Source organism: Balaenoptera borealis, assembly GCF_965194805.1.
Source record: "Balaenoptera borealis genome assembly, chromosome: 5".
Classification (NCBI taxonomy): Eukaryota; Metazoa; Chordata; class Mammalia; order Artiodactyla; family Balaenopteridae; genus Balaenoptera; species Balaenoptera borealis.
Window position 1 is genome coordinate 113272178 of NC_138862.1, and position 20099 is coordinate 113292276.

Here is a 20099-nt window from a genome sequence, read left to right on the forward strand (position 1 = left end):
TTCTCACTTTATCCTTAACTTTTACCATTTTAATTGTAATGTGTCTTGGTGTGGGTCTTCTTGGGTTCATTGTATTTGGAACTCTCTGGGATTCCTGGACTTGAATGTCTGTTTCTTCCACAGGTTAGAAAAGTTTTCAGCTACTATTTTTTCAAATAGTTTTTCTGGCCCTTTCTTGCTCTCTTCTCCTTCTGTGACCCCTGTAATGCAAATGTTTTTCCACTTGATGTTGTCCTGAAGGTTCCTTAAGGTATTTCCACTTTTTAAAATTTCTTGTTTTTCATTTTGCTGCTCTGTCTGGGTGATTTCCTTTGTTTTATATTCTACCTCACTGATTTGTTCTTCTCCCTCATCCAGTCTCCTGTTGAACCCCTCTGGTGTATTTTTTAGTTCAGTTATCACTTCTGTTTGTTTCTATATTTTCTGTCTCTTTGTTGAAATTCTCATGTTTGTCCATTCTTCCCCTGATTTCTTGGTGAGCAAGTTTTTGACCATTATTTTGAACTCTTTACCAGGTAGATTGCTTATGTCCATTTTCTTCTTTTCCTGAGGTTTTGCCTTGTCATTTTGATTGGAATATTGTTTCCACATTTTGCCTAATTCTCTGTGTTTGTTTATATGTGTTAGGTAAATCAGCTCTCTCTCCCAGTCTTGAAAGAGTGGGCTTATTTAGGAGATATCTTGTGGGGCTCAGAAGTTAACTCCCAACTGGCCACTAGAGCCAGGCATTCAAGGGCTGTGCCCTATGTGGGCTATGTGTGCCCTCCTGCAATGGGAGGGCTGCAGGGTGCCAGTGGAAGGGACTGGACGCAGCCTGGCCGCAGGGTCTGGCCAAGGCTACTGTGGAGTGCTGGTAGGTGGGGTTATTTCTTGGTCAGTTGTGAGGCCTGACTGAGCCGCAGGGTGGGTGGGTGGGTCTCTCAGTGGGACATGCACATGAGCACTAACAGGTTAGAGGGAGAATTCCAAAATGCCTCCCACCAGTGTCTCAGTCCCCAGGGAATGTCCCAACTGGTTCCTGCCTCCAGATGTCTCAAGATTAGTAAGTGGGTCACCTTCACCTATGGTCCATGAGCTTTTCAATCTAGTGTTTTTGCACTCTATTCATGTCATGGGAATTGTGTGGGGGTCCTTTGAGGGCAAGATTTCTGTTCCCTGGAGTTCTGTGGTTTTCCTGCACGTATTCTCTGTTGGTTTTCAGAGCCAGGTGTTTTGGGGGCTTGTCTCTCTTGTGCAGGATCTAAGGGTTGGGGTGCCTGTTGTGGAGCTTGAACCCCTTCCTCCTCAGGAAAAAGATCCATACCTTTGTGGTCCCTCCCAATTGGGGATTACCACAGCTGGTGTGTGGTTTTTACCTTGATGAGGCTGTCTCTCTGCCTTTCCCACCCATCTTGATTCTATCCTTCTACTCTTTGTTTTGGAGGCTCTGTTCATCTAATTTTCAGGTCCCTTTATGAGGGAATTACTTCATATGTAGTTGCAGATTTGTTGTGTCTGTGGGAAGAGGTACGTTCAGGAACTTCTGCGCTGCTATCTTGAACCCTCCAGAAAAATAACGTTTTGACAAAAGAAATTTACATTCCTTTTTATTAATTATACATAACCATAATTAAAGTTCAGTGAAAATCTCGAATCCAGTGAGCAGTAGTTTAAATCAGTTGTTCTCAAGCTTTAGTGTACATCAGAAACATCTGGAGGGTTTATTAAAACACTGGCAGCTGGGCCCTATATCCAGTTTCTGATTCAAATATCTGGGGTGGGACCTGAGAATTTGCATTTCTAAACTTCCCTGTGACACCGCTGCTGCTGTTGGTAGGGAAACCACATTTTGAGAACTACCAGGCTAATTTTTTCCTCAGTGATCAAAAAGCATATCAGTAAAAACAGTTTTTCTTTAGGTTTACCAATTTTTGTAGTCTCAGTGATCAAAAAGCATATCAGTAAAAACAGTTTTTCTTTAGGTTTACCAATTTTTGTAGTCTCACATAAAAGAATAATAGACAAAAAATTATATAAACAAAACATCTATTGTAAAACTAAGCATTATTCCCCTAAGAAAATTGTTGTTGTGTAAGAAATTCATCTCTCAAAGTAACATATACGTAGTTTTTATTCTCAACAGTCAACTTTTTTTCTTTAAAAGCTTCTTTTTATTTCTAACTTGAAAAGGATGCCAGATTAATTCTTTGTGCTTTACATGGAAGAAAATTAGTTTTAAACATCCTATGCTGAGGCAATATATGGTTTATATCATCATGTGAAGGCATGAAGCTTCCTGAAGGATCAGTGTATTTCAGTGCCATTTTCTCAGTTCATAACCAAAACGAATAACACTTTTTTCTTCAGGATTTCATCACCTTTTTATCACTTGGAATTGAGGTTTTGTGTTAGCTTAGTATTTCTGTGGTAAAATCATTTAAATCTCTGAAACAGATTAACAAAATAAACCTGTCATCTTCAAAAATCAAATTCATGAAAGTTACAATGTTATGCAGTTTCAAATGTATTTCCACTCAGTAAAACTTAATTTTATTCTTAGAACATTCTATTGGGAAGCAATTTTGCATCCTATATATTTTAGCCTACAAATAGTATCATTTTGACAATTATTCCATTGAAATCTAGTTCCAGTGTCCAATATTTAGTACTTATCTTTTTATATTTCACAGTTGTTAGTATCTAAGCCATTATTGCATAACATCTAGTTTAAACTCAGACTCCTTTGTTGTTCCAGGTTCTCTACAATCTGAAGTTAATCCATTTGCTCATAATTATTTCCTCAACATAAACCTTTGGAAAATTTTAGTTTACAGACCTTCAAATTTGCCTTGTGATTTCTTGCTTCTGAGCCACAACCTGAAATTTCCTGCTGTCCCCTCTCTCGTCCTGTAAATCCTACCCACCTACCTCCATAAAGTCTTTCCTTACTAAATCAGATCTCACTGGACACTTAATATTGGACATGTGCTATTAGCTAACTTCGCCTGTGTTAAAAATAAATAACTACCATTTGCATGATTGCTCTTTACCAGGACCTGAAATAGGTCATTTACCTACCATAATCATCAAAAGGATTAGGTACTATTATCATTCCCATGTTAATGTTGAAAGCTCAAGCTCAGGGAGGTGAAGTAACTTGTCCAGTGAAGTAGCTATTAAGCTGTAGAGCTGAAATTCCATTCCAGGTCTCTGTGTCTTGCAAAGTCAAGTACATGTAACCAACTACTATGTTGTATTGCGTGGCAGCCTCCAAATTATGACTAGGGTATATATTTTGTGTAAAAAAAGCATCTTAGTATACAAAAGGAATACTTAGAATTACTTATGCTTTGATTGGAATTCAGCTCATTAAAGTTGTATATTTAAAAAGGAACCTGATTTTTTAAACCTAAATGCCCAAATCATTAAGCCTCTTATTTTCTTTATGAATCTAGTAATTTGGTGTTAAAATTTAAAAATCACTTTCACTTTGATAAATACATAGCTAATAGAGCTGGCAGATTAAATGCCTTGAGATACTTAAAAGCATTTACAATAAAGTTTAATTAAATTTTTTTAGATATTTCAGACTATAGTCCCAGATTTATCTGATTTTTCTCAAGCCCTTCAAACAACTGACAGGGAAGTTTGTCAATCTATATACCTGCATTTTTCTAAGCATGTAAGCAATGCTTGTAAATCTAATAAAGGAAACTTTAAAATTTAGTAACTCATATTCTCCTGAGTATATCTAACATTTAAAAGCATAAACAAAGCATTACTGAAGATGCACTGTTATTTCAAATACATTACTACATGTACTTAACTCTCTTAAAATTTATTCTTAAGTAATTATGAAAGAAATAACTTATTTTCACACTTTGTGGAGGTAACAAGACTTTTTATGGAGGTAACAATATATTAAAAGAAGCTGGGGTGGGGAGGCAGAATTACATCTTGGTAGGACTGAAGCCACTTGGTTGAAGATTTAGGATTATGGTGGAATCAATCATCCTTTAAAATTAGTGCTAGAACAGGGAGTGCTGAGGAAATCTTTCAAGGCTGTTTGACCTTAGCTGGCATTTATTGAGCTAGATCTCTTCTTTTAGAAATGGGTATCTTCAAATCCCCTGCCTTCCGTTTTTGCCATCTGGTGTCTTATTCACTACCCTCATCTATTCATTGAACCAGGGTATCTTTCATAGATTTTATTACATAATTTGAGTTGAGATTCTTCACTACCTAACCACATTGCAATTAATTTAATCAATGAATTAAATTGTGAGGTTTTGTCCGTAAGGGATTTGCAGCCTGGAGTTTCTTTACATATGTTTAGAAACTCATTTTTGTCCTTTCTCTAGCACATCTTACATCTCATAGTATTTGCCATGATGCTGCAAAAAAATTACTGCTACATCTTATAAATATTGCCTGGGTATGTAAGTAGAATCATATCTAAGAAGATTTGATTAATTTCTTCTATTTAACCAATTCATATAAACATTCCAAGTACACACATAAATGTTATATAGTATATTTATTTTTAAGTAGTTTTACTGTTTAATTTGACAATAAAAAACATGCTTAGTACTTAATTCTTATAAATCTAACAAACATAATGACTTATTATTTTATTTGCTTCAATGATATATTTACTCATTTCAAATTAAAATCATAAGTCTAAATCAATTCCTCATTAACACAATTGCATTAGAGTCACAATGTTGGCCTGCTACTCTGATAGACAAGATTTTTTGACCATTACAAATAGATAAAACAAAATATATAAAAAGTTCTTCATATAAACATATAAATATTATGGTTTTGATTTACTTAAAATTTATTAATTGTTAATCATTCAGGGATTAAAAGGTGCTTACACCCTAGGGGAAGTGGTTGAGGCTATACCATAATCAGTGATAAAGATTATGTTCTTTTCTCATATTTTCCATGTCTATTTTTTGTATCAATATTATGTTTATCTTGTAAAAGCAGGTAGGAAGTAAATATCTTTGAATTCCTTGCAATATTTTATGTAATGTTAAAATTATCAGGTTTTTTTGAGTATTTGTAGAAGTCACCTGTAAAACTGCCCAGATTTGATATTTCTTTCTAGGAAGATACTAAATTACTGAGGCATTTCCTTTAATGATCTTTAAAACATTCAGTTTGGATCTGCTGCATCTATAAATATGCCTCTCTTTACATTTCTAATACTGACAAATGTTTCTTCTCTTTTCCTTAGTAAATATTTCCAGTTGATAATAACTATCAAACTACCAACTTTTAAATTTGCTGCCCTCTGATTTTGGTTTTCTATTCCAGTGTCTTCTGCTCTGATACTGCTTTTATATTTTCTCTGGGATTATTTGTTCTTCGTCTCAACTTTGAAAGTTGGAACCTCCTGCTCATTAAATTTTGGTCTTTCTCTTCTGTAAATTCATGGCTATAAGGTTATACATTTCTGTCTGAATATCTCTTTAGCTATATCCCACAGATTCTGACATTATCTATTTATCATTAAAAATTTTCTCTATAGTCTCTTTGCATGGATTATCTGGAAGTATTTCTAAATATCTGTCCTTCCTTGTTTTCTTTTTGTCTCAGATTTTAACTGAACTCCACTGTGGTTACAGATCATGTTCTGTATTTTTCTGTAATTCTTTAAAATATCTCAACAGTTATTTTATAGCATAGTACATGGTTACTTTTCATAGGCATTTCATACCTGACTGCAAATAATTTCATTGTGCAGTTATTGGAAACAGAATTCTTCATATGTCTGTTAGAATAGAACTATAGAAGAAGATTAGTTCCTTTGTTTGAGCATAGGGAGAGTGATAACTTTTTATTTCTATATTTGTTTTATCCTGACGGTAAGCATGAAGTTTCTGGATTAGATGCAGCCTGATTATTTACATAGCAATCTTAGTGCTGATTCCCATGACTCATTTTTCTTTTGGGACAATATGATGAGGGCATATATTACCCTATATGTAAAGAGTAGGGGCTCTTTAGGAGAGGAGAGGACTTGAGAATTATGAATCTTGGAGCTTGTCTAGGGACTCTTACATAAATGTCTTTCATCCCCTGCACAAAAGGGAGAGAAAATTTTGCTCTCTACTGCAAACAAATCCTCTCTGGGAAGGGAGCGAGGAGGTCCCTTGGTTGTTACATCCCCTTCCAATAGAAACAAATGGCTCCAGGAGAGAGAAATTTGTATATCTTTTCTGGATATTTTGCTATTTGTAATGTCTAAGGCTTGTTTTCTATTCACTCATGTTGAACTCAGGTTGCCTATAATGTTTGCTCAGAAACCCTCACTATACAGAGATATGGAAATATTAGTTTCCCAATGGAGAGACCCCACCTATCCTTAAACCTGCCTCAGCAGCCTGAGTCATGTGGGAAAGTAGCCCCAATTCCAAGTTGCTGGTTATTGTTCAGTAGCGGGTATTACTTTGGGATCTCAACCGCAATCAATTTAGGAGGTTTAGAATTCATGTCTCTTAACACCCAGCTACTCCACAGCATGTCATTCTTTCCGCCTCTACTCTGTTCATGATGGTAGTGAGGTATGAGATGGGGTGGGAGTAAGGGACTCCCTCTAGATTTTGGAAGTAATAAGTTAGTGCTCTCCTCACGCTACTTCCACTTAGACTATTTCCTACTAAAATATATCAAAATTTTAGGTAGTGATTAGAACCATGAAAACAGAAAACAAATTTCAGTGATTCAACTGACTTTATGCAAAGCTAAATTAAATTAACTGCATAAATATTAGAATTGATAAAGCTGGGTTTTACATTTAGCATTTCTCTTAATGCCATCTTTTTAATGTTTTTCTCAGTGGGCTATAAGACAATAAGTGCAAACTCAATAGAAACTGAACTCAAAGGCATAAATTTAAACAATATAGGGAATATTCATAGTGAATAATGATCAAGACAATGAAGTTACAACTTAGTGAATAAAAACAAAATGAGTTCTCTATGAAAACAATAATAAGCAACCAAACACAATCTTATTACATTAAAAAAAAGTGGCATTTCTTTCCTAATCTTCATTTCATAACCACAATAAAAATACGAAAATATCCCAATTTCAGAGCATTCCAAGCAATACAGATAAAACTCTAAGTGATCTACCCAATTGTAATTTTTTAAAAGCATGTTTTTATGCTATTTAAAAAAAAATTTTAAAGTAATTTGGGTATTTTTAAAGTTTAAATTTTTCCATTATATATTCCTGGAATAAATATTTAAAATAAATAATTTGGTCAAGATTTTTAATGTTCATTTTTCTTAACTAAAGAAAAAATAGGGCTTCCCTGGTGGCGCAGTGGTTGAGGGTCTGCCTGCCAATGCAGGGGACACGGGTTCGAGCCCTGGTCCGGGAGGATCCCACATGCCGCGGAGCGATTAGGCCCGTGAGCCGCAGTTACTGAGCCTGCGCGTCTGGAGCCTGTGCTCCGCAACGAGAGGCCGCAATAGTGAGAGGCCCGCGCACCGCGATGAAGAGTGGCCCCCGCTTGCGGCAACTGGAGAAAGCCCTCGCACAGAAATGAAGACCCAACACACCCAAAAATAAATAAATAAAATTTAAAAAAAAAAGAAAAAGAAAAAATATTCAGTTATACTTTAAAACTATAGCAGCTAAACTAAATTTGTCTTTCTCCTCACATCTTGGGAATTATGAAATTGAACAATTCTTGTTTGTTTTTGCTTTTGAAAGGTTTGGTTGGCTGTTAGCAATATATAAACAGTCCATTCACTTTAGTTATAAGTGAGGTATGCCTGATGTTTTTTAGTTTGATTTACATATTTAGACCTAATACTAGATTTTGATACAGGGCATGGCTGCTTTCTCATTGTTTTATCTGAAACCACATTTTTCTCTAATTGTTATTACTGTTTTTATATGTATTAAATCAAATTTTAGCCTAGGCTAAACAGATCTCTAGTTAAGCAGATACATGTAATGAGATCGAGGCATTAGGCAATAGTTCTTCCCGTCTGCGTGTATTTGAGAATGACATCAATAGGAACTTCATGATGCCTTGATTATGCTTTGTGAAAATTCTGTAAAAATTTGATGTGGAATATGCTTCCTGCTTTCTTTTCCAGCCAGTACAAAATTCTCTTAGACTTCCCCTTTTTATTTCTGCTATTAAGTTAAAATAGTTGATCACTGTGGGTTATACTTCAAAGGAAAACCAGTGACTAATGGGCAATAGAATAGATACTACTACATCCCAATTTTCTTCACCTGATATAATAGGGTTTTAATAATGTATATAATTATGTCCTTCATACACATTCAGAATACATGTAAATATTTAAGCTGTTAATACATGTTTGGCAACACACTCTTTCCAGTCATTGGACTAAAGCAGTGGTCCTCAAACTTTTAGCCTGCATGAGAGTCAGAGGGCTTACGAAGATTCCTTACAGAATATTATTTTAGCCAAATTTTATGTGTGTGAAAGGGAGGGCAGATATACCTATGTAAAACGTTAGAATCATCTACATAAAATTATAGAAATTAGGTGTTAATCAAAATCCATAATTGTATATGCCAGGGAGCAGTATTTACTTTCTAAGATGTACTAATAGTTTACACAAATCTAGCAGTAGCTGGTTTGTTTTCCCATCGACATGTATGTTTTTACTTGAGAAGCATGCACCTGTCACTGTCGTTAAACTCTGATGAATCTTGATATATGTTTTCCTTCTGTTCTATTTTGACTGACTTGGTACCCATAAGAACATGTAGGAATGATGGATGTTGATTTTAAATTGATGAACTCTGATTACTGTGTCAGTGAACTACTTCTTAATTGGCCTCATTCTTTCAAATCCTTTCCTATACAGTTGTTTTTAGTGGTGACGTATCTTTTGAGTGTGTGTGGAAGTAATCTGATAATGTTCTTTTTTTCATCTTATTCTTTTGAGAGGAAAGTATGACAGATTAAGTACATTCGTGAGTTTTCAAAATATTTACTAAGACAATTTTAAAATTATACCAGTATCAACTGTAATTTTTTAAATGAGCTTTATAAAAATGTGCTGTCCTTTGCTTGTAACAGATCAAGTACAACATCGTAGAAAGAGTTGAACAAGAATAATAATGAGAGGATTGCAAAACAATGAATTGCAAAAAAAATTCTTGCATTAGTGTGTACGTTTAATCGGTTTTCTTAATACTTCAGCTTAAAGTTACCCTAATAACCTGATGATTAAAAATATTTCTGGAAGAAGCAATTGAGAAAGCCTGTCAATTATTAGGAACTTTAATCTAAGAGCAATGATCCAGGGAGAAAAACATGCCTGCCCTTCCTTTGCATAAAGTGATAGCCTCAGAAATAGGATGGGCGTAAGATATAAGGAATTGGGATAGATAGGAGGAAACGTTTCCTGGAGAGAGGTTTGTTGGACTTTGCAGTGCTGGGGCTGTGAAAATTGTACCTCTGAGATTATCTTTGGCAGACCTTTGCTGAATTTAGATAATTTAATGTTCATTCATTCTGATGGCAAAATGCCAGAGCTTCCCAGTTTGTGTTCCTTGGCACACTGCAGGGCCTCAAATGGTCACAGACGTGCCAACATAGTGATCCCTTCAGCCTTAGCAGTTCTTGTATAAGCCTGGCACAACTGAGGTCAAAAGTCACGTCCTTCATTCTTGAGCTGGCCCTGCCATTTTACTTCAAGTTGCCTGAATTATTATCATTTTCTATGTCTGATATATATATATTTTCAAAGGTAGACAAGATGGCTCCTTGAGGTTCTATCTCTTAAAACAAGCCAGTCTACTTGCTGTCCTCCACCATGCTAATTAATTTCTAGTTTTATGGCTTCCACGTCTAGAATGCCCTCCTCCTTCCAAACTACTATGTGCAAAGTATTTCTCATATAAAGCATAAGAAATATGAACCATAATGAAAACACTGTTAACTGAATGATATTATAACTTACAACTTCTGTTCAAAGAATGACCCTAAAAACAAAGTGAAAAGATATGCCTTAGGCTGGGAAAAATCCATGAGAAATAAAGACAAACTAATAAAATATGGACATAGGAAAGGAACAGACAGTTCACCAAACAGGAAACCTAGAAGGTCAACAAGCACCCGTAAGGTGCTTAACTTGACTAAGCAAATTAAAACAACAGTGAGATTCCAACTCGTGGTATAATACTGGCAAAATTGATGACCCTAAAAGTAGATGAGGATGTGAAGAAACAAAGTTCTGTATTGGTGAGAGCAGATCAGAGAGCATTTGACAGTAGCTGGTAAAGTTGAAGATGTAGGCACAGCAATTTCACTTCTAGGTATCTATTCTAGAGAACACTTTACACCTGTGCAAAAGGATGTTCATTTAGCAAAATTATAAAAACTGGTATAACTATTCTTTAAGCATAGTAACAGATTAACAGAATAACTCTTAAAATGAATGAACTAGATTGAAGTGTATCAACATATATAAATACAAAAACAATGAAAAATGAGAAAAGGCAATCAGTAAATTATAGGTACTGCATGATACTATTTATTCAAAGTTTCAAGACTTACAAAATGTATTTTTTTTTAAAAAATGGATAACATATGCAGTTCAGTGCATGGGAATGATACATACCAACTTTGTAGCAGTGTTTACCTTTGGGGAGGGAGAGGATAGAAGGGGGGATGGGTATTAGCTGGAATTAAAACATTTCATTAAAAAAAAAAGGAAATGTAAAGAAAATGTCAAAGTTAGTATCAGTTTAACCTTCTTGTTGAGTATCTTACTGATATCTTCTACAATTGTCTGTATGTTTTAAATGTTTCAATTAAACATGCTTTAGATGAATGAGAGAAATCTAAAACCAGTCTTAATAAACTTAGTTGATTATACATACACACAGATATCTATCTATCTATCTAGATATGTATCCATGTGGGTAGATACCTGTATATTATATCTGTGAGACTCTATTTGACAAAGTGTTTAATTTTCCCATCAAATTATATATCCTTTAAGGGATGACGGTGTGATTTCTGTTTCTCTTCTGCCCTTTTCAGTGACTAGAACCGCACTAGGTATCTTCTATATACGTAACAAATAATTTTGTTAACTGATTGCACAAAACGTATTCACTGAACTGGAAATCCTCGCGTATTAAATTAGTAATGCAGCATTTGCAAACTTGCCAGGCACCAAAGAAGTAAATATGTTTCTGTATAGCAAAGTTTCTTTTTAACTTTGCCCTTTTATGCTGTCCTTGCTTCTTTCTCCCCTTCCCTCAACTATTTCTCCTCCTGTTCCCCACAACATTCTTCTAAAACCATCAAAATCAAGCAAAGTGGGGTTTCATTACAAATACAGATGACTTATTACAGCCCCCCAAACCTCTCTGTTCCATCCTCTAGCTAAATGGGTCAATGCTCTTGGGATGAGAATAAAGGAAACTCATAAATGGTGGTTTTGACCCAGAGGCATGTCAGATCCTAGATAGATGTCTTTGCCAGAGGCAAACAGTGGTTAGAAAAAAACACCCTAAATTCAGCATCTCTCATTATCTAACTGTAGAAGCTAAACAACTTTATCTAGGAGAAACAACAGTTATTTCTAGGAGAAATAATTTTTGAGAAAAATGACTACAGAAGATCAGAGGTGTCTGCATAGAGGTAATACATTGCTGATATATTTTCAAGCCTTCCAATTTATAGTCCATCAATGTTCTGAGATATACATTTTACTTTAAAGAGTTGATAAATTAGTTTCTGTAAAGCAGGGCAAAAACTTTTAAGAAAATGAGAATCAGTTTGGGAATTCTCTAGTGTTTCTGGACCCTATCCCCAGAAAAACTCACTGGGACACAAATACACAAGTTTTCATGTAATTGCAGGGAGGCTTATGGAGCTGCTGAAGCTTATCCATGGACCCTCCTTATTCTGTAGACCCCAGGTCAACATACTTGTCCTAAACATTTCCTAATGCTTCTAGTACCTGCCTAGAAAAATCCCCAAATTATGATTTGTTATTACTAGATATGAACTTGTGAGATTTAAACAAATTATTGATTATTAACTGTAAAAGATTAAATAACACCATCATTTTTTTCAAATTGACCTGTAGTTTTAAAATATAGAAGTTCCTGGAAACAAAATTCTACCGATAATTCTGAGAACTACATAAAGAAGGGGAATTGTGGATTCTTTCAAATACATTTCTAATCTTTAAAACTTCATTTCTGTTTACTATTAAGGCAATTTTGCCAAAATAGAAACATACTGTATTGAATTCTTTTAGGCTCATTGCCTGATTTTACTTAGACTTGGGATGCACGATAATTAGCAATATTGAATTTGAATGAAGCCAACATAGAGGAAAATAACTGGCTTTTAATCGTAATACCACTGTTTCTTTGATTGAGGTCACTAATTTAATGCAGCTAATGTGGCTATATTACTTATTCCTTTACTGGAAACAAACAACCCTTCCCAGGTCATACCTCAGCATCGTCAGTACCCTCTTCTTGCTCTTCATCTTCTGAAGAACATCTCTCTTAACCTCTGGCTCCTTCCACCTTCCCTGTCTACAAAGGAGTTCCCCCTGAACTCTTTTTCTCTTTTCTACATGGTTTTCTGGTTTCCCATTCGCTTGAATGCAGATCTTTGACTATCTGGTCACTTATTTGTTCCTTCTAATCAAGATCCCTTGACCAGTGAGTGACTACTGTATGTGTGTAACCTTGGGCTTACATGTAGCATAAACCATTTAAAAGCCAGTATCATCTTATATTACAATAAATAAAGTCAAAGTCAGAGATCGAAGTCAAAGAGATTGAAAAATTAAACATAGGGAGAGATATGGACAATATGGTTGGTATCTCTAAGTAACTGAGGTCTATATAAAAGAAACATGAAAGGAGGGGCAGAAAAAAATGAGGCGCGGTGATGGGAGTAAAAACTTGAACTGTCTACCACTCCCTTTTATCCTCTGAAGAGCATTAGCACATATATTATCAAACATCTTTCCTTAGGAGTTGTCCCCTATCAATGATGAGCGTGATGATGCCAATAAGGACTAACCTTTATTGAGTAATTATATGTTAAGCCCTTTGTGATTAGATTCTTGTTTAATCTTCACAATAACTCTATGAGGTAAGTAACCCTAAAACTACTGTTTACCTATGCTCCATGATTAAAGAATCAATCCATGATTAATCAGTCAATCCACACTCTGAGGACAGAGTTTATACTCTTACTTGCTAAGCTCTGTTGTCTCCCTCATGGGAAATCGAATCCAATAGTTCTGCTTTCACTGCCTTTCTTCTCCCATTCTCCGTGCAGTTTGGCTTCTGATGGAATCTTATCCAGTCTTATGGATTTCAATTCCATTTACACTTTGACAATCCCAAGATCACTTCTGCAGTCTGGATCCTTCCCCTTGAGCTCTAGACTGCTGTATTGACAATTCCAATTGGATTTCTAATAGGCATTTCAAATTGATCGCATTAAAAAAACAAACTCTGAGTTTCTTCCCTCAAACCAACTTCTGCAGATTTTATCTGATGAAATACCAACTCTATCCATATAATTGTTCAAGCCAAAAATGTTAAAATCATCCTTGACCAAGCCTTTTTTTATATTCATTTTTATTTTTTTATTGAAGTATAGTTGATTTACAGTGTTGTGTTAGTTTCAGGTGTACAGCTTAAGTGATTCAAATTATTCTTTTCCAGATTCTTTTCCTTTATAGGTTATTACCAAATATTGAGGACAGTTCTCTGTGCTATACAGTAGGTCCTTGTTGGTCATCTATTTTATATATAGTAGTATGTATATGTTAATCCCAAACTCCTAATTTATCCCTCCCTCCCACCTTTCCCCTTTGGTAACCATAAGTTCGTTTTCTATGTCTGTGGGCCTATTTCTATTTTGTATAATATGTAAGTTCGCGTCTATCATTTTTTTTTTAGATTCCACATATAAGCAATATCATACATTTGTCTTTCTCTGTCTGGCTTACTTCACTTAGTATGGTAATCTCTAGGTCCATCCATGTTTCCAAACCTATTTTATATACCCCAAAATAGTATTTCCCAGTATGCCTAGAATTCGAGCACTTGCCCACCTCCATTGCTACCTCATCGATCCCAGCCATTATTGCCCTTGCTTAGATGTCTATAATGTCCTCCTACCCCATTTCTATGCAACAATCTTGCCCAAATAGGCTATACAGAAGCCAGAGGGAATCTTTTAAAACAAGTCATATTACTCCTACTTAAAAACCCCTTTAAAACAAAAAGCAGGGCCTAACCATCTCATTCAGACCTGGACCCTGGCATCATACCAAACCCCTTCCCCAAAGTCCGACACTCTCCATTCCCCTTAACCTGCTTTATTTTTCTCCATAGCATAAAATACCATTTTTTTTTATTATATATGTACTTATATCTCCCCAATTAAAATGTAAATTCCATGATGGCTGTCATATCTCCAGCACCTGGAACCCTGCCTGGCACATAACATTTGTTGAATGAATTAATTTACACCACTAGCAGCATATGAAAAGGCCCATGTTACCAACTCCTCCCCAGGAACACGTATTTTTTATTGCTTTTTTTAACTGTGAAAAGTAATTCATTGTAGAAAGCAATTCTCTATATGAAAACAATAAAGTCAGACAAACACATGAAATGACTTATTTTTGACCAAACAACTAATAGAGTATACACACAAGACTCATAATTAATATAATTAAGTGTGGAGAGATTGAAAAACACAGTATTTTTTCAAAGTTCAGCAGTGTTCTTATCAGTTGCTGGTGATTTTACCTGCTGCCATTTTCACATTTCTGCTCTAGGTTGCCCAGGCTTCTCATTATCCCACCATTCCAACAGCAGAATAGATGTTTCAAGTGACTGGAATCTGTTTTATACTGATCTGCAAAGAAGTCTCTATTTTGATTCCTCCAACAGTCTGCTTTCCTATCTAATAAAAGAGGGTCCTTTATCAGACTATTAAAGGGAATAGAGAAAACCAAGCACAAACGATATATACTTTTTAATGTTCATAAGTAGCTTTCCCCATCACCAGCATTTTGGCATGGGAACATCAATTTTTGTTTTCTTTTTAAGGTGCCCAACCTTCACACTTGTGAAGAGGGAGTGAAGTTTGTTATTTCAAGAGTAGAAAGTATTTAATACCTGAAAAATTAGGCCCTATTGAAAAAGTAATGATAATAGATTATACTGCTAATATTCATCTTAGAAACTACTTTTAGGTGATTCTTTTGTAAAAATATTGACTTTTCACCATATGTGGAGGTGCTAGGCACTAGATTCACTTCCTGCCTTATGGAGCTGACAGTCTAGTGGGGGACACAGAGCAAAACACAAAGTTGTACTAATAATTGATTTAAATTAAAATAAATCACGTTGACATACAGGGGTAAATATTGGCTTCACTGATAAATTATGTTCTGAAATTTGTATAATATGTAATTCTGAATGAAAAGACTTAATATAATGAAATCTGTAACTTAAAACTGACAAGTTGAGAAACATATTCAAATAAAATATATATGACAAGTGTTATTAAATTACTCCCCACCTCAGTAATAGACGTATGACACATCAACACAAGGAAAAAGGTGAAAACTATATACATTATGCTATTAGAAAAGAACATCATGATTATAAACATTGCTTCCTTAGAGAGGTCTTTTCTAGCCAAGTTGCTAAAGCAATTTCCTTCCATTATTCTCTATCACAGCAGTCTGTTTCATTCCAGATATTAATCATAGTATCTAATCACTTTTATATACATATGTATGTGTATGTGCATATATACCCACACATATATAGCAAATTATATATTTTTTGCATTGCTTATTTGTTGATTATCTTCCCTGTATTAGAGTATCCACTTCTCAAAGGCAGGCGCGTTGGCTATCCCAATCTCCTTTGTGTTTCCATAATGGAGAACAGGACTTGGCATGTAGCTAATGTTTAATAAATATTTTTTTCAGTAGATGAATTGTAATAAAAACATATGGCAAGCTTGTTATGTCAGATTCCTACTGTGTATCTTTTGCTGAATATGTGTCAAATATTAAGTGCTCAGTGCCTTCAAGTTATTTTTTTCTTATAAAACATAGCATACAAAAAGAATTCCTACGCATTTACTCAAGTAAATACCTATCTCCCACACTTATTCCTACAGATCAGTCAGTACCTTTGTAGGATCTAATTACTTGGTTTTAAATAGTGCATAAGACAAATGAAAGGTCTCTTTTAAAAATTTTATCCACAGTTTTAAAAATAACTTAAGTGTATCAAATCATTGTTTTCATTGCAAATTAGCTTGAAGCTATATATTTTACCAGTGTAACTTAGTATAAATAAAGATCACAAAAATAAGAATGAGTTATAACTGTTTTGCTTCTTATAGAGAACATATATTTTGGATGTGAAATACGCAATTGGAAAAAACATAATAGATGAAGAAGGAGTCACTTGAAAATGCTTGAATAATGGTCAGTGACACTGGATCCTTACTCTGGGTGTTACATTACACAAGGCCATGGGTGCTCCTGACCTTCTGAGCCTGAGTAAAGGCAGGCTCAGGAGGCTGAGCCCTCACAGGTGTGCCCTTGATAAAGCATTGTCAAGCTGCCTGCATCCACACAGCTGTTAGAGAGCCCAGGATCCAAAAGAAATGCCAGGCACACACGGCTCAGGGGTATTGTGACATTGCCTTGATAAATTAAGGGAAGGTGTAGGAGTGTAGAGATTACTGTCTCTACAAGAAAATAGCAAATTCTCTACAAGAAAATAGCAATCTTCTCTAAGTACCTTTAATATAGCAAATATAGCTTATAAACTCAACTTGGATTATTTATAAAGAATTCTCTTTCCAGAAAAATTTATGTAAGGAGTCCCTTATTAGGATTGTTTGCTCGTTTATATTTAAAGAAATAAACACTCACATTATAAAATAAGATTATATTCATTATATTCAAGTTTCCAAGAATCTTCCTACTATGTAATATTGTTCACAACAATAAAGTATAGCCGTACTATTTCTTAATGTCATAGACTTAATCATGTTCCAAAGCATTTGTACCACTTTGTGCCTGTTTTTCTGAAAGCAAAGCTTTATAATCCAAAAGAGAACTTTTAAACAGGTAGAAAATACTTATGTAGCAATTGTAACAGCTTGTTTATGACAGCCAAAAAATACCTGAAAACAAGTATCAGATATTTATCTATAGAATATATATATTCTATATATATACTACATCTTCTTTATCCATTCATCTGTTGAGGGACATTTAGCTTGCTTCCATATCTTGGCAATTGTAAATAATGCTGCTATGAACATTGGGATACGTGTATCTTTTCGGATTAGTGTTTTGGTTATTTTTTGGATATTTACCCAGGAGTGGAATTGCTGGGTCACATGGTAATTCTATTTTTAGTTTTTTGAGAAACGTCCATACTATTCTTCATAGTGGCTGCACCAATTTACATTCCCACCAACAGTGCACAAGAGTTCCCTTTTCTCCATATCCTTGCCAACGTTTGTTATTTGTGTTCTTTTTGATGATAGCCATTGTGACAGGTGAGGTGATATTTCATTGTGGTTTTGATTTGTATTTCCCTGATGATTAGTAATGTTGAGCATCTTTTCATGTGCCTGTTGGCCATGTGCATTTCCTCTTTGGAAAAACGTCTATTCAGTTCTTCTAATTTTTGAAGTGGTTGTTTGTTTTTATGATGTATGTAGCTCCTTTATTTTTATATAACTTCTATATTAATCAAGGTTCTCCAGAGAAACAGACTACATACACACACACACATATATATACATATTTATTTATACAATATATATATATATTTTTTTACAGAATATGTGTGTGTTTAGGAATTGGCTCAAAAAAAAAAAAAAGAAAAAAAGAAAGAATAGGCTCTCACAATTATGGAGGATGAGAAGTCCCATGAGACATTCCAAGATATGTAGTTGGCAAGCTGGAGACTCAGGAGAGCTGATGATGTAGTTTCTGGTCTGAGTCTGAAGGCCTGAGAACCAGGAAAGCCAATGGTGTAAGTTCCAGTCCAAAAGCCAGCAGGCTCAGAAAAGAGCCAATGTTCAGTTCAAGTTCAAAGGCAGGAAAAGGCTGATGCCCCAGCTTAAACAGGCAGGGAGAGTTCCCTTTCACTCAGTCTTTTTGTTCTATCAGGACTTCATCTGATTGGATGAGATCCACCCACATTAAGAAGGACAATCTGCCTTACTCAGTCTACCAAATCAAATGTTGTGTGTGGTTTTTTTTTGTACAATTCATATTCATTTTTTAAAAATTGAGATATAATTGACATGTAGCATTGTATTTGTTTTAGGTGCACAACATAATGATCTGAAAGATATATATAGCTAAGTGATTACCACAATAAGTTTAGTTAACATTCATCATCACATATAGTTACAATTTTTTTTCTTGTGATGAGAACCTTGAAAATCTACTCTTAGCAACTTTCAAATACACATTATTATTTACTATACTCATTATGTTGTACATTACATCCCCAGAACTTATCTTGTAATTGGAAATTATAATAAGCTAACTCAATTATTAATCTCATCCAGAAACACCCATACAGACACACCTAGAATAATGTTCAATCGAATGTTTGGGCACCTGATGGTCCAGTCAAGTTGACACGTAAATTTAACCATCAAAACTCCTCAGCTCAAATACTTCCTCAGTGAAGCTCTTCCTGCTTCTCTAGTCTAATACAGTCCATCACCCTGCCTTGAGTTGGTTAGATCCTTATCCTGCTTTGTATTCTTTAGAGCTTTTACCATTATCCGAAATTAGTCTGTTTTAAAATAAATTTTATTGATGTAGAAAATGCTAATGATACAATGCTAAGTATGAAAAGCAAGATACAAAATGTACATCATTATTCCAATTAATGGTAATCATTTTATGTACTTATAGAAGCATAGAGAAAAGACTGAAAATATATTAAAATGAGTGTTCTATCTTCATGGTGGTATTCTGGGCAATTTTTGTTTTTTTAATATGTTTTTCTATATTTTCCACTTATATTATAGCAAACCATTATTAAAAGAAAAAATAGCTTTTTTTTTCTAACCTCACCTCTCTTTCGGCCTGTATGGTGGTGGGGGTTCGGACGGTCCCGGGCCTGTGGCCGCCTGGCCTCCGACGGCTCGGGCGCAGGGCAGGAGCGCGCGGCCACCCTGAGTCTAGTGAGACTGGCGCCGCGGCCGGGCCGGGTCCGAGGCTCCCGGTCCCTCAACGCGTGGAGGGCAGCGGCCTGGTCTGGCCTCCGCCACGTTGTCGGTTTTAATTTTCGTTCAGGTGAAAGATGGACGCTTGAAGCATAGACTGCTGCTAGCTGACTACTTACTATCTGGGAGCACAAAGATGACCTAAGGATGTCCTCGGTGAGGAACTTGACAACTTGATCTTCGGGTGTTGCTTAGAGTATTTAAAATTTCCAGGATTGCTAAAAAAAAAAAAATACTGCTTTTGGATAGTCCATAAATGTACATCTAAAACAGTGGGGCTATAAATAAAATAATGTGCTTCTTGGGAAAAAAAAAAAAAAAGAAAAAGAAAAAAAGTTATTTTTAAAAAGATGTTCATGTTTCATTTATGTCTCTGAAATGACCTTTCTTATACACATATTTATATAGAGTAATACTTAGCAAGTACATAATAAGAGGTTACATCATTAGTTGAAAAAAAAATGAAAATGTGGGAAATAAAGACCTGATTTTGGTAACTCTTTTTAAAATAAGAGGTTTATGAAAGGTACAATTATAGTACCGTATTTAATATTCCATAAGCAATTTTGAATATATTATAGGGAACTAAAATTGTAATTACATGAATCATTACAACATTTACAAAGATATATTTTATCTACTGATTCTTTTACTCTATTATTAATATGTTTTACTGAAGTACAGCTGTCTATAATTTTATAATCAAAGAAATATAGTTGTACTTTAAAATACTAATCAACTGTTAATGTATTTTATAATAACTGAATGAATAAAAAATAAATTTAGAATAGAAAAACCTACAACTTAAAAACAC

At 34.8% G+C, this 20099-nt stretch overlaps 2 long non-coding RNA genes across 2 annotated transcripts in view; both read left to right on the plus strand.

Moving 5' to 3' along the window:
- The window catches only part of LOC309629968, an 820276-nt gene that overhangs the window by 410884 nt on the left and 389293 nt on the right, over window positions 1–20099 (plus strand). The gene's annotated exons all lie outside the window — the stretch shown is intronic.
- On the plus strand, window positions 960–7009 carry LOC309629249. Its single transcript, XR_014244951.1, has 2 exons — window positions 960–1898; window positions 1962–7009. It is a non-coding gene; the product is annotated as an uncharacterized lncRNA (long non-coding RNA).